This window comes from Microcebus murinus, chromosome 2 (genome assembly GCF_040939455.1).
Source record: "Microcebus murinus isolate Inina chromosome 2, M.murinus_Inina_mat1.0, whole genome shotgun sequence".
Taxonomy (NCBI): domain Eukaryota; kingdom Metazoa; phylum Chordata; class Mammalia; order Primates; family Cheirogaleidae; genus Microcebus; species Microcebus murinus.
Window position 1 is genome coordinate 3,786,488 of NC_134105.1, and position 12,732 is coordinate 3,799,219.

Below are 12,732 nucleotides of genomic sequence, written 5' to 3' on the forward strand. Positions count from 1 at the left end.
GCGGACCGGGGAGGTTCAGAGGTGCCATCTGGCCCTGGCCGACGGTCACCAACTCGAGCCACCAGCCCGGTGGAGGCCGGCCGGTCGCTGCTGCCTGCTGGGCACCTTGGACTCTTTAGGTGCGCAGCCCATGAGTGGAAGCCGGGCTTTCCCGGCGCCCCATCGCTCGGAGCCATCCGATCCCCACCATCAGGACCCGGTGTCTGGATTCCGCAGCGGGGCTCGGATCCCACGGGTCGCCGTGTCAGCGTGGATGTGAACGTCTGTGCAGCTCCGGTGGAGAATAAAGGTCGTGTACGTACGTGCTCGTTGCTAAATGAGCTGTAATTACATTCGCGACTCGGGGCTCCATGAGTCACCTCTGCCCTCATTAACTCCACCCAGCGATCTGCCTCCTGCCTTCACACATGAAGTCACTTCATCCACTTTGCTTTCCTAAACTCTTGGCAGCGTTGTAATGACGATTTTTTTTTTTCTTTGAAAGGGATCCAAAAGTTCGGATGCCCGGCTCTCAGAGGAGCCATGAAGGACTCCCAGGGAGACACGTCCACTCCCAAATGCCAGGTGGGTCCGAGTTTCTGGCTGGCACGTGGGGAGCCCCTCCACATCACCGCCGGCGGTGACCAGAGGGCAAAGTGTCTGCAGGTGGCAAATGTGTGTGACACGTTGAACTGTACCAAAGAGCAAACAGCCCAGTGGAGATTTGGGTTTCTTAATCTCAGTTGATTTAAACACCCGGCCAGAGGGGGAAAGTAAAATAAATATGAACGTAACATCCTGCTTTCAGCTCTCAGAGCGCGGGTCACAGGAAAAGGCCATAAATCAGGAGAGGCTGGGGCCCGTCCTGTGGTCGGCACGGCGACGTTTTCCACAAGGGAAGGAGACGAGGCGGAGGAGGCAGGAAAACGCCGGGTGCCTTAAAATCCCTCGTTGTAAACACACGTCTCAGCGAGCATTTGCTGAGTATCAACTACGGGTAGGAGATTGTTGTAAGTGCAAAGAAGACGCAGTTTCTGCTCTTTAGGATTTACGTATGATAATTTCTAAGGTAACTGGAGGTTATTTGCAGGTGAGTACTAAAAGTATTTCTTTCTTCACTCTGAATAATTGTAATTTAAAAAAAATATTTGTAGCCGTGAAATACTAGAAACGTAAAATAATGATTCCCAGTGAATCAAGTCACACACCAGCTAAACAAACCTTCGTGGGGTTCCTGCAACACGCCTTCCCACGTCTTCCCTTGTCCAGTGACCACGACGACTTTGTGAGGTGGTTTCGTTGCCCCCATTTTACAGAGGAGCAAACTGATACTCGGGCAGGTGGAATACCCGTGCTGACCCCGTGCCAGGAACTGGCACAGCAGGGATCAAAGCTGAGGGTGAGTTCTCTGCTCCTCCACGCCGCCAAAGCTGCCCCCGAGGAAAATCCACCCCAAACTGACTCATCTCTAGGCCTGTGGAAAAAACCTACCTATGCTCTGAAGTGAAGGGAAATGAAAATTCTCTTGCCAAGTAGATTTCAGAGCCGAGGGCCATCGGGTTGCAGAATCCCTTCTTATCTGCGATTCTCATGTTGGGGTTTAACGTTCAACGAGGCTGTGCCATGTAAATCTATCGAGCAAATCTTAGGAGATTTCAGGTCAAATTGTAAAATCCATAATGTTTACCTAGTCTAGATAAATTTTTATTGTTTATTTATACTTCAATTTCCCAAGTCCCGATAGTAAAATCGTCCTTTTGTAAACATTTAAAAAATTCCCAACACTCCAAATATTATTTTTTATCTATGTTTACTGTGTCTAAGCTTTCCTATTAAAACGTATGTCATCTTTGCTACCACTACTGTCCTTCTGTCCCTTGTTCCTAGACCTGGACATAAGCCTAAGGTCGTTCCGAAGTTAATGATTGAAACCTTTGAGTGGACATTAGTCACCATGTCTTAGGAGCATTCTTGGGTCAGCCACTAGTCGCCAGTTCTTAAACAGCATAACTCAGGTGCTGCTCTATAGCGAATCCCACCTACTACCAGCGGTTTTCATGTGGTGAACCACCTTGTGGGACTACTTTTGAGCATCTCCCCCCTCTTCATTGGCCGGCCCGATTGTCAAGGCCACTTCATCCTTTACCGGGTTCTTGCTCATCTTCTTACAAGGATTCAAAACCACACAGATTTCTGCTAAAAGAAATATCTACATTTTAATCGAATGCCTGTTTCTAGTACATTTCTCTAAGCATAATTCTTTTTTATCATTGAGATTCTGATACTCGTTTGAAAGAAAGTTTAGAACCAAATCTGGCTTTTAAACACACTTTTCTAACAAACTGACCTATTTTAGTACCTCCATAAGGTTACTTCAGGCCGGTGAATAAGACTATGTTAATCAACAGCAGAGGCTACATTTGTCAATTCCTAAAAGACAACTGAGATTTTTGGAGATTTTAAGTTTTTCTCCAGTGATTCATAATTAGTTTTGCAATCTGAGAGCAGTTTATGAGTCATTCCGTTTATGAATGTGTTGTCACTTCCTTAGAAAAGGGCTCCCTTTCCTTATGGCTTTTAAAGTTTAATTCAGTTACCTGAAAGCCATCCATGTAACCTCGTTTTTCCCTACGTCACAAAGAAAGAGGATATTATATATCAATTTCACTTTTATTATCAGGTAAAAAGGCCTAGGAACTAGTGCTACAGATTATGGGAGGCGTCACAGTCCTGGGCTTATAATTCACAGTAGAAGGGATAGCTGTTGGAAAACATCCTATAAAGATTCCTGTCCTATTTTCTGAGTTCTAAATATGAATTTTCCGTTTCCAGTTATCTTGTTTCTGTTTCCCAGGCCAGTACCCTCCGGCCACCGGCAGGACTGCTGTACCACCCAACCTTTTGCTAGCATGGAAGAGCAACTTTAATTGGAATTCTTTAAAACAGCATAAAACAAGACACCCTCAGCTATTCAAGGAATAAACTCGGTAGAATGACGTTGACAAGGCCTTTGAGAAGAGAAAATAGGCCTCCTTTCAGGTCCAGACAGATCGTTTACAGTGTTTTCGGGTTCCTTTTTTGATCAGGAAATTAGATCAACATCCTTATAGGGAAAGGTTCATTTGGGGCACAGGTGGGGCTCTTTAGTTAAAGTGTCTACTTCTGAGTCCATATTAGGCAACAGGAACTGCCTGAAAGGCATTTATTTTTCATTCTGTGTCATTCAACCATAAATGACTCAGTTCTGATATTATTTACCAAGCTCCGGCTGAACTCATAGGAGAGGCAGCTGCACAGCACTTGTAATGCTAATCTTCATACAGTCTCGGCAGGGTACGCCATGAGTAGTGAGAAGGGTCATTTTTCCTTAAGATTATATTAATTTAATAGCTGACTCATAGCCCAGGGACTTGACTGAAGCCTCAAAATCCTTCATTTCTAAAATCCTGTAGGCTTAATCTAAGTGATGTTACTGTTACCTGGTAAAGCTCATTAAAGTTTAAGGGGGATTTTAAAAAGTCACGCTTGAAACCATATGGGATTAGCAAAAGTAAGGTAATTTAGTAGCAGCAACAGAGATTTAATTTTTAACATCTAAACAATAACGAATCATTTTGAATGTCATGAGATCGTATTACTTGTTTTTATAGGCTTTATTTTTCAGAGCAGTTTTTGGTTCAGAGCAAAACTGAAGGCAGAGTTCTGTACACCCCCTTCAACTCCTACCCGTATGGCCTCTCCCACAGTCAACTTCCCGTACCCCGTGGTGCCTTTGTTACGATCAATGAACTTACATTGACACTTGATGAACTTACACCACACATCATTATCACCCAAAGTCCATAGTTTATGTTAGGGTTCACTCTTGGTGTTGTACATTCTATGGGTTTTGACAAATGGATAATGGTAAAGTATCAAAAAGAAGAGTTTTACCATACTAAAAAATCCTCTGGGCTCTACCTATTCAGACATCTTATTTTTAGTTTCCAATTTAATGATCTAAATATGAATCGAAATCCATAAATTAAAAAAAAAAAGCACAAGAATCCAACTTAAAATTAATGGTTGTTAAAAATCATCAATATTTCCCTTAAAGTATAAAAAATTAACTATTAAATTTCAACATTAAGATTAACATTTAATTAATTGAGGCATATATCTGAAATTTATCTTTGCAGTATCCATGAAAGAGATGTGTTGGCTAAACAAATTAAATGATTTAAGTATCTGAGAAACTTTCAGCCAAAGGACAGCAGTAACTATTACCAATCCTCTGCTCTTTAGAACTTGGCTAAAATTGAGCAAATAAACAGCCACAACAAAGGACAGAAAAATCTCTAAAAAAATCCCTCTGAATTAAGAAAATAAATAACACAACAACTCTCTAGACAACTCTCGAGTCAAAGAAGAAAACACAATGGAAATTAAGAAATATTTTGAACTGAATGAAAACAAAAACAAAATTTACCAAATTTACCAAAGTTTACCAAAATTCATGACATGCAGCTAAAGCAGTGTTTAGAGGGAAGTTTGTCGCAGCAATAAATACATATGTTAGAAAAAAAGAAGGGTCTAAAACTAATAATTGAAGCTTCTAGCTTAAGAGACTAAAAAAAAAGAAAAGTAAATTTAACCAAATCTAGGCATAAGTAAAGATAAGCATGGAAGCTCATGAAATAGAAAATGGAAAAAAAAAGGAAAAGACAAAAAGATAAACAGAATCAATAGCTGGTTCTTTGAAGAGATTAATAAAATTGATAACCCTCTCACCAGGCTGATCAAGAAAAAAAGGAGAGAAAACACGAATTACCAACATCAGGAATGAAAGAAGCATCATCATAGATCCTGTAGATATTAAAAGGAACTATAAAGGGATATTTTGAATACATTGCTGCCAATAAATTTCACAAATTAAATGAAATGGACACATTCTTTGAAAAATAACAAATTATTGAAAGTAACCCAAGAAGAAATAGAAAATCTTGATAGCCTTATATCTGTTAAAGAAGTTCAATTTGTAATTTGAAAACTTCTGACAAGGATGACACCAGGCCCAGATGGCCCTATTGGCGAGGACTCGGCATATAGTTACACTCACGGCGAAGATTTATTATAGTGAGGGGATGTACAGCAAAATCAGCAAGGCGAAAAGACGCATGGGGTGAAGTCTGGAGGAGACCAGGCATAAGCTTCTCAAATTCCTCTCCCTGTGCCTAATTCCCCAGCCATGCATCGTGGCAACACGTGTGAAATGTTGTCTACCAGGGAAGCTTGTGAAGACTCAGAGAGCCCAGGGTTTTTACCGGGGGCTGCTCACGTAGGCAACCTCTGCACGGCACATGCCAGAATTCTAGACTCCCAGAAAGAAAGCAGGTGTTCGGCATAAACCACAGAGTCTGTCCAAACAGTTTAGGTGCGGTGGGAATGTACTTATCAGGTCTGGGAATGGTGGGAAGAATAGGAAAAGCAAGTCACAGACTGGGAGACGGTATTTGTAATACAACGAGCACATGAAAAGATGCTCCATGTTATTAGACATCGAGGAAATACAAACTAAAACCACACATAGCCACCAGAATGGCTAAAATTTAAGAACATGACAATACCAAGTGTTGGTGAGAACGCAGAGCAACTTGAACCACCAAACATTGCTGGTAGTAATTTAACCCGACCACTCTGGCAGACAGCCCGACCATTTCTTATAAAGTTATGCATGTGACTGCATTCCACTCTCAGGCATTTATCCAAGAGAAATGAAAACACAGGTCCACAAAAAGACTTGTGTATGAATGTTCGTAGAATCTTTATTCATATTAATTGTCAAAGAACTAGAAACAACCTGAACGTCCATCCACAGGTGAATGAATAAATTGTGGCGTATCTAGGCAATGAAATATTGTTTTGCAATACAGAGGAAGAAATTAATGATTTATATGGATGAATTTTAAAAACTTGCTGAGCACAACAAGCAGCCAGATACGACACAGTGGCCGCTGTGTGATCCCACTTGCAGGAAAGTCTGGGAGAGACAACTTGCATCTAGAAAGCAGATCTGTGGCTGCCTTGGGCTGGGGTGCTCGGTCCAGAGTTACTGGAAAGGGATGCAAGGGAACCTTTTCGGGTGATAGAAATGTTCCATATGTTAATAGTGACGATGGCTACATGGGTGTACATAGACGTCTGTCAAAACTTATCGAATCGCACACTTAAAAGTTTATACATTTTATTTTGTGTAAATCTCAACTCAATAAAGTTGAGTTTACATCCTCCAGAATTCTTTTCATCTTGCAGAAATGAAACTGTGCACATTAAACAACTCCCTGTTCTCCCCACCCCCAACCACCATTCTACTTTCCATCTCTACAAATCTGACTACTCCGGGGACCTCATATAAGCGGGATGTGTTTTTGCAACTGGCCTATCTCACTTGTCACACTGTCCTCAGGGCTGATCCAGCCAGATGCACGTTCTGAAGGGCCGCGATAGTGATTTTCTGTAGCACAGGCAGCCTGCTCCTGGCCACGTTGCCCTGTCTCTCCCCGCGTACCTCTCAGGGACAGCACATGGCTCCAGCCCTTTGTCAACGACTCTTCTGCTCTAACCAAGCTGTCTTGCAGTGAGGAGGCCTCCCATTCGCACAGAGTTTAAAACCGGTTGTGGGGTAGGCTGGGAAGGGCGTGGCATGTTAGGTAAAGAGAATTCCCATTACACAGAAAGGGGAAACAGAAATCCTTTCACTGGGGGACAAAAGAAAGAAAAGCTGGCGAGACTAGGATTCAGACATTGCCTGGGGCCCTCCCGTACACAGTGAGCCCTACTTCCTGGGCCCAGTTGATCTACCTTTTCAGACACACCTCAGCATGCCCGAAGTCACAGCTTGACAGGCAGCTGAGGCACGTGTTCCCAATCACCTAACTCCATATTGTCGTTCTCAGATTTCACAGCAGTGAGTAATCGGGGTTTGTATGGAACATCCGGAGCTCCGTACAAAGGCAAAGGCCTCATTCATTTGTCAAAGTCTGTGATTATCAAGGATAGAATCTGTTATTATTTCAGTGTTTATCGAGGACCTACAATGTGCTAAACACTTATTTTGATCAGCAAATAAAGGACCAGCCTGGAGAAATGATATGGCCACGGTTACTTGAAATCTTAACGTCCTGAGGACCAGCTGCAAGGGAAGCATGAGTGACCGGACCCATTATTAGGTGGGCGTCATATGGATAAGTATAGGGAAATACAAGGACGCTTAAGGAAATGTAATTGAAACTATACTTAGGAGGAAGATGCAGCTGAGGCATTGATTATAACTCAGAAAGAAGATCCATAAATCATAGTAACAGAGTCAAACAGTGTCAGGGATCTCTGAAGGTACGTTGGAGATAAATTATATTGTCAGGCCATTAAATGAATATGGGGTGAGTGAGTGAATGAATGAATAAATAAACAAATTTAGCCAACCACTTGTCTTTCTGGCCTTCAATACAAACACTGAAATGATCTTTCTACTTAAAATGTAAACCTTTTCTTTTTTTCTGAACCAAGATTCTCAGGCCATATCGAGTCTACCTTCTTAATTTTGGTTTCCCTTGATTGGAAGACATTGTTGACTGATAAGTGATCATGGAGTCCAGTGGTGATACCCTATTTTTCATGAGGTCAAGTCAGGAAAAAGGAAAATTTTTTTAGGAACTTTTTTCTCATTTAAAATCAAAATATATTTGAGACCTATGGGAAACATATAGACTCTAAAAATTTAACATTACTCTATCCATGTAATAAAATTATACTTACACCTCATAAATTTATACAAATAAAAAAATTAGGTTGTCTTCTTGATTCAGTAATAAAATGTCATTGAGAAAAATAGAACTGTATTATTACTACCTGGGAAATGTTAGTATGTAGTATAAGGAAAGATTTTTCTAATCTTTACTCCAGAAATTAGAGCTTGGCCTGTGTAATGACAAGAATTGATCTACACATTGTCCATCACTGGCGTAGCCCTTTGTGACTTAGGTTATTGGCTCTGACAATCACAGGTGAGAGGTGTCCCCTGCCCGCCCCCTCATGTCTTCTGCCCAAACAGCAGTGTCACTTAAAATTAGACACTTAATGACTGGTACAAGATGTAATAATACTTTGGCCATATTGTATATAACACATATAACCCTAATGTATATAACCATAACATACGCATGAGAATTAAAAACATGCTGTAATCAGGAGGATCATTACACTGTTCATAATTAAACATTTGAGTGCATGCCATGTGCCAAGCCTATTGCAAGAGGCTGGGCAAAAAGGAGTGAGCACACTAATAAAAAATACATAATGACAAGTGCCACTGGGGATGTGCAGAAACTGGAACCCTTGTATGATGCTGGTGGGATCGAACGAGGGTGCCGCTGCTTTGCAAAACAGTCTGGCAAGTTCCTCGAAAAGCTAAACATGGTGTTTGTTACCATATGATCCAGCAATTCCACAAGTCGGTGTATACCCAAGAGAAATGAAAACACATGTCCACAAAAAACTTGCACACAAATGTTCAAAGCAGCATTATACCCAATAGCCCAGAGTGGAAACGACCCAAATGTCCATCAACGGATGAATGGGTAAGTAAAATGTGGTATGTCCGTACAGTGGAGCGTTACTCGGCAATAGAAAGGAACAAAAGTACTGATACATGCTGTGCTATGGTGGGGACTGAATGTTTGTGTCCCTCCCGAAATTCATGTTGAAACCTAATCCCCAAGGCAATAGTAGTAAGAAGTAGGGAGTTCAGAGGGTGATCAGGCCATGAGGATGGAGCCCTCATGAGTGGGACCCATGTTCTTATGAGGGACCCAGAGACTCTCGCCACCTTCCACCATGGAGGACACAGCAAGAATGAACCGTCTATGAAGCAAAGAGAGAGCCCTCACGTGACACCAAATCTGCTGGCGCCTTGATCTTGGACTTCCCCAGCCTCTAGAATTATGAGAAATAAATTCCTATTGTTCATAAGTCACCTAGTCTAAGGTATTTTGTTACAGCAGCCTGAATGAACTAAAACATACTACATGGATGAACCTCGAAAACATGCTAAGCGAATGAAGCCAATCACAAAAGACCCCCCCCCAATGTATGATTCCATTTATAGGAAATATTCAGAGCAGGCAAATCTGTAGAGATGGAAAGTGGATTCGTGGTTGCCTAGGGCTGGGATGGCTGGGAGGACACGGGGAGTGACTGCTAACGGGTATGAGTTTCTTTTTGAGATGATTAAAAAAATGTTCTAAAATTGATTATAGTGATGGTCGCACAACTCTGAATACACTAAAAGCCTTTGCATGAGACGCTTTAAATAGTTGAATTGTGTTGGCATGTGGATTATATCTTAATATACTTATGAAAAAAGTAAAAAATATATATTTTTTAAGAGAGAATGAATAAAACAGCCAAGATGCATACCCTAACAGAGCTAGTTGGGACTAGCAACACTAAAGCCAGAGAGTAGTGACACACTGTGATGCCTTTGGTATACTGACATGAACTCACTTTCCAAGTAGAATCACATCTCTAGGAAAAGTGTCTTTTAAGAATAAGAATAAAATAAAGGCATTGGTCTGCCGAGTAGAGCTCAGCAAAATTCAGAGGATTGATATCACACAGTGCACTTTTCTGATCACAATATAATTCATAATCAATAACAAAATTGTACCTAAAATTCCCCATACTTTTAGAAATGAAAAAGTTTAATATAAAATGAAATATGCTAACGGAAGTATTGAGATCAGGAAGTGTTTGAGAGTGAATGATAAAAAATATTTCATGTTAGACCTGGAGGAATGTTGCTGAAGCAGTCATTAGAGGGAAAATTTTAGCCAGTAAGTATTTACACTAAAGAAGAAATTCTTTTTAAATTAGTGAGCCGCATGCAAAGAAAGGGAAAAGAAGGGCATCCTCAAAATGAGAAAAGAAATTGATGAAATAGAGAATAAAGAAATAACGCAAAGGGTTAATAAGGACAAAAATCGGTTCTTTGAAAAGACCAGAAAAACAAGTAAACACACACTCCAGCAAAATTGATCAAGACAAGAGAGGAGGACCAAGCATACAGTTCTAAGACTGAATGGAGATGCAGAAATACAGATATAGCAGAGCTCAAGTTGATAAGAGGACATTATAAATATCTTTACGACTATAAATTGATAAGTTGCTAGAGCAATATAGTTTATCGACACTGACTCAGGAAGAAATGATGAAACCGACTGGTTTTAAACCCATTAAAGGAACTGAAACAGGAGATAAAAATCTCAAGGAAATACCAAGCCCAGACAATCCAACAGATAAGTTTTACCAATTGTTCAAGGAGGAAATAATTCCAATATTGCACAAACTCTTCCAAGGAATAGAGAGGAAGGGAACACGCCTTAACTAATTTATTGAAACTCAAACCAATTTGTACAAGCAGGATACCAAAAACAGGCAAGAAAGGTACAAGAAAGGAGAAATACTGATCAATTTCACTCATGAATATAGCAGTAAAAATGCTAAGCAAAACATTAGCAAGCAGAATCAAAGTATGCATAGGCTTACTTGTTTTGATTGCGTTTCACTGTATTGCTTTGCAGATGTGGTTTTACAAATGGAAGGTTTGTGGCAACCCTGAGTTGACCAAGTCTATCGGCACCATTTTTCCAACAGCATGTGCTTACTTTATGTCTCTTTGTCACATTTTAGTAATTCTCAATAGTATTTCAAGCTTTTTATTGTTATTATATCTCTTATGGTGATCTGTGATCAGTGATCTTTGATGTTACTATTGTAATTGTTTTGGAGCACCTCACACCGGGTGCATGTAAGACAGTGAAGTTAATCGATCGCTGTGCGTGTTCTGACTGCTCCACCAACTGGCTGTTCCCCTGTCTCTCTCCCTCTCCTCAGGCCTCCCTATTCCCTGAGACACAACAATATTGAAATTAGGCCTTTTTTTTTTTTTTTTTTTTTTTTTTTGAGACAGAGTCTCGCTCTGTTGCCCGGGCTAGAGTGCCATTGCGTCAGCCTAGCTCACACCAACCTCCAACTCCTGGGCTCAAGCGATCCTTCTGCCTCAGCCTCCCAAGTAGCTGGGACTACAGGCATGCGCCACCATGCCCGGCTAATTTTTTTTTTTTTTTTTTTTTTTAATTTTCAGTAGAGACGGGGGTCTTGCTCTTGCTCAGGGTGGTCTCAAACTCCTGACCTCAAGTGATCCTCTTGCCTTGGCCTCCCAGAGGGCTAAGATGACAGGCATGAGCCACTGCGCCTGGTGAAATTAGGCCAATTGATAACCCTAGAATGGCCTCTGAATATTCAAGAACTAGGACGATTTGTACATCTCTTACTTTAAATCAAAAGCTAGAAATGATTAAGCCTGGTGAGGAAGGCATGTTGAAAGCCGAGGCAGGCTGCAATCTGAGCCTCTTGTGCCAAGTGGCTAAATTGTGAAAAAGGAAAAGTTCTTGAGGGAAACTAAAAGTGCTACTCCAGTGAACACACGAATGATAAGAAAGCAAAACAGCCTTATTGCTGATACGGAGAGAGCTTTAGTGATCTGGATGGAAGATCAAACCAGCCACAACAGTCCCTTTGGCCTGATCCAGAGCAAGGTCTAAACTCTATTTGATTTTGTGAAGGCTGAAAGAGGTGAGGAAGCCTCAGAAGAAGAAGTTTGAAGGTAGTAGAGGTTGGTTCACAAGGTTTAAGGGAAGGAGCTGTTTCCATAACATAAAAGTGCAAAGTAAAGCAGCAGGTGCTGATGGAGAAGCTGCAGCCAGTTACTCAGAAGATCTAGCCAAGACCATTGCTGAAGGTGGCCACACTGAACATCAGATCTTCAATGTAAATGAAATAGCCTTCCATTGGAAGAAGATGCCATCTAGGACATTCATAGCTAGAGAGGAAAAAAATCAATGCCTGGCTTCAAAGCTTCAAGGGACAGCCGGACTCTTGTTAGAGGCTAATGCAGCTGGTGACTTTAAGTTGAAGCCAGTGTTTATTTACCATTCTGAAAATCCTAGGGCCCTCAAGAATTATGCTAAATCTACTCTGCCTGTGCTCTATCAATGGAAGGAACTAGTAAGCCTAGATGACAGCACACCTGTTTACAGCATGGTTTACTGAGTATTTAAGCCCACTGTTGAGACCTACTGCTCAGGGATAAAAAGATTCCTTGCAAAATATCACTGCTCATTGACAATGCACCTGGTCACCCAAGAACTCTGATGGAGCTGTACAAGGAGATTGATATTGTTTTTATGTCTGATAACGTAACATCCATTCTACAGCCCATGGATCAAGGAGTAATTTCAACTTTCAAGTCTTATTATTTGAAAAATACATTTTGTAAGGCTATAGCTGCCATAGATAGTGATTTCTCTGATGGATCTGGGTAAAATAAATTGAAAACTTGGTGGAAAGGATTTGCCATTCTAGATGCCACTAAGAAAGAACATTCTTGATTCAAAAATCACTAACAGGAGTTTGGAAGAAGTTGATTCCAGCCCTGGTGGATGGCTTGAGGGGTGCATGACTTCAGGGGAGGAAGGACCTGCAGCTGTGGTAGAAACAGCAAGAGCACAAGAATCACAAGTGGAGCCTGAAGATGGGGCTGAATTGCTGCAATCTCCTGACAAAATGGCTAGGTGAAGAGTTGCTTCTCACGGATGAGCAAAGAAAGTGGTTTCTTGAAGGTGGAATCCACTCCTGGTGAAGATGCTGTGAACATTG

At 41.3% G+C, this 12,732-nt stretch overlaps 1 long non-coding RNA gene across 1 annotated transcript in view; it reads left to right on the forward strand.

The window, feature by feature from the left end:
* The window catches only part of LOC142861594 (uncharacterized), a 102,818-nt gene that overhangs the window by 83,341 nt on the left and 6,745 nt on the right, over nt 1–12,732 (forward strand). The gene's annotated exons all lie outside the window — the stretch shown is intronic.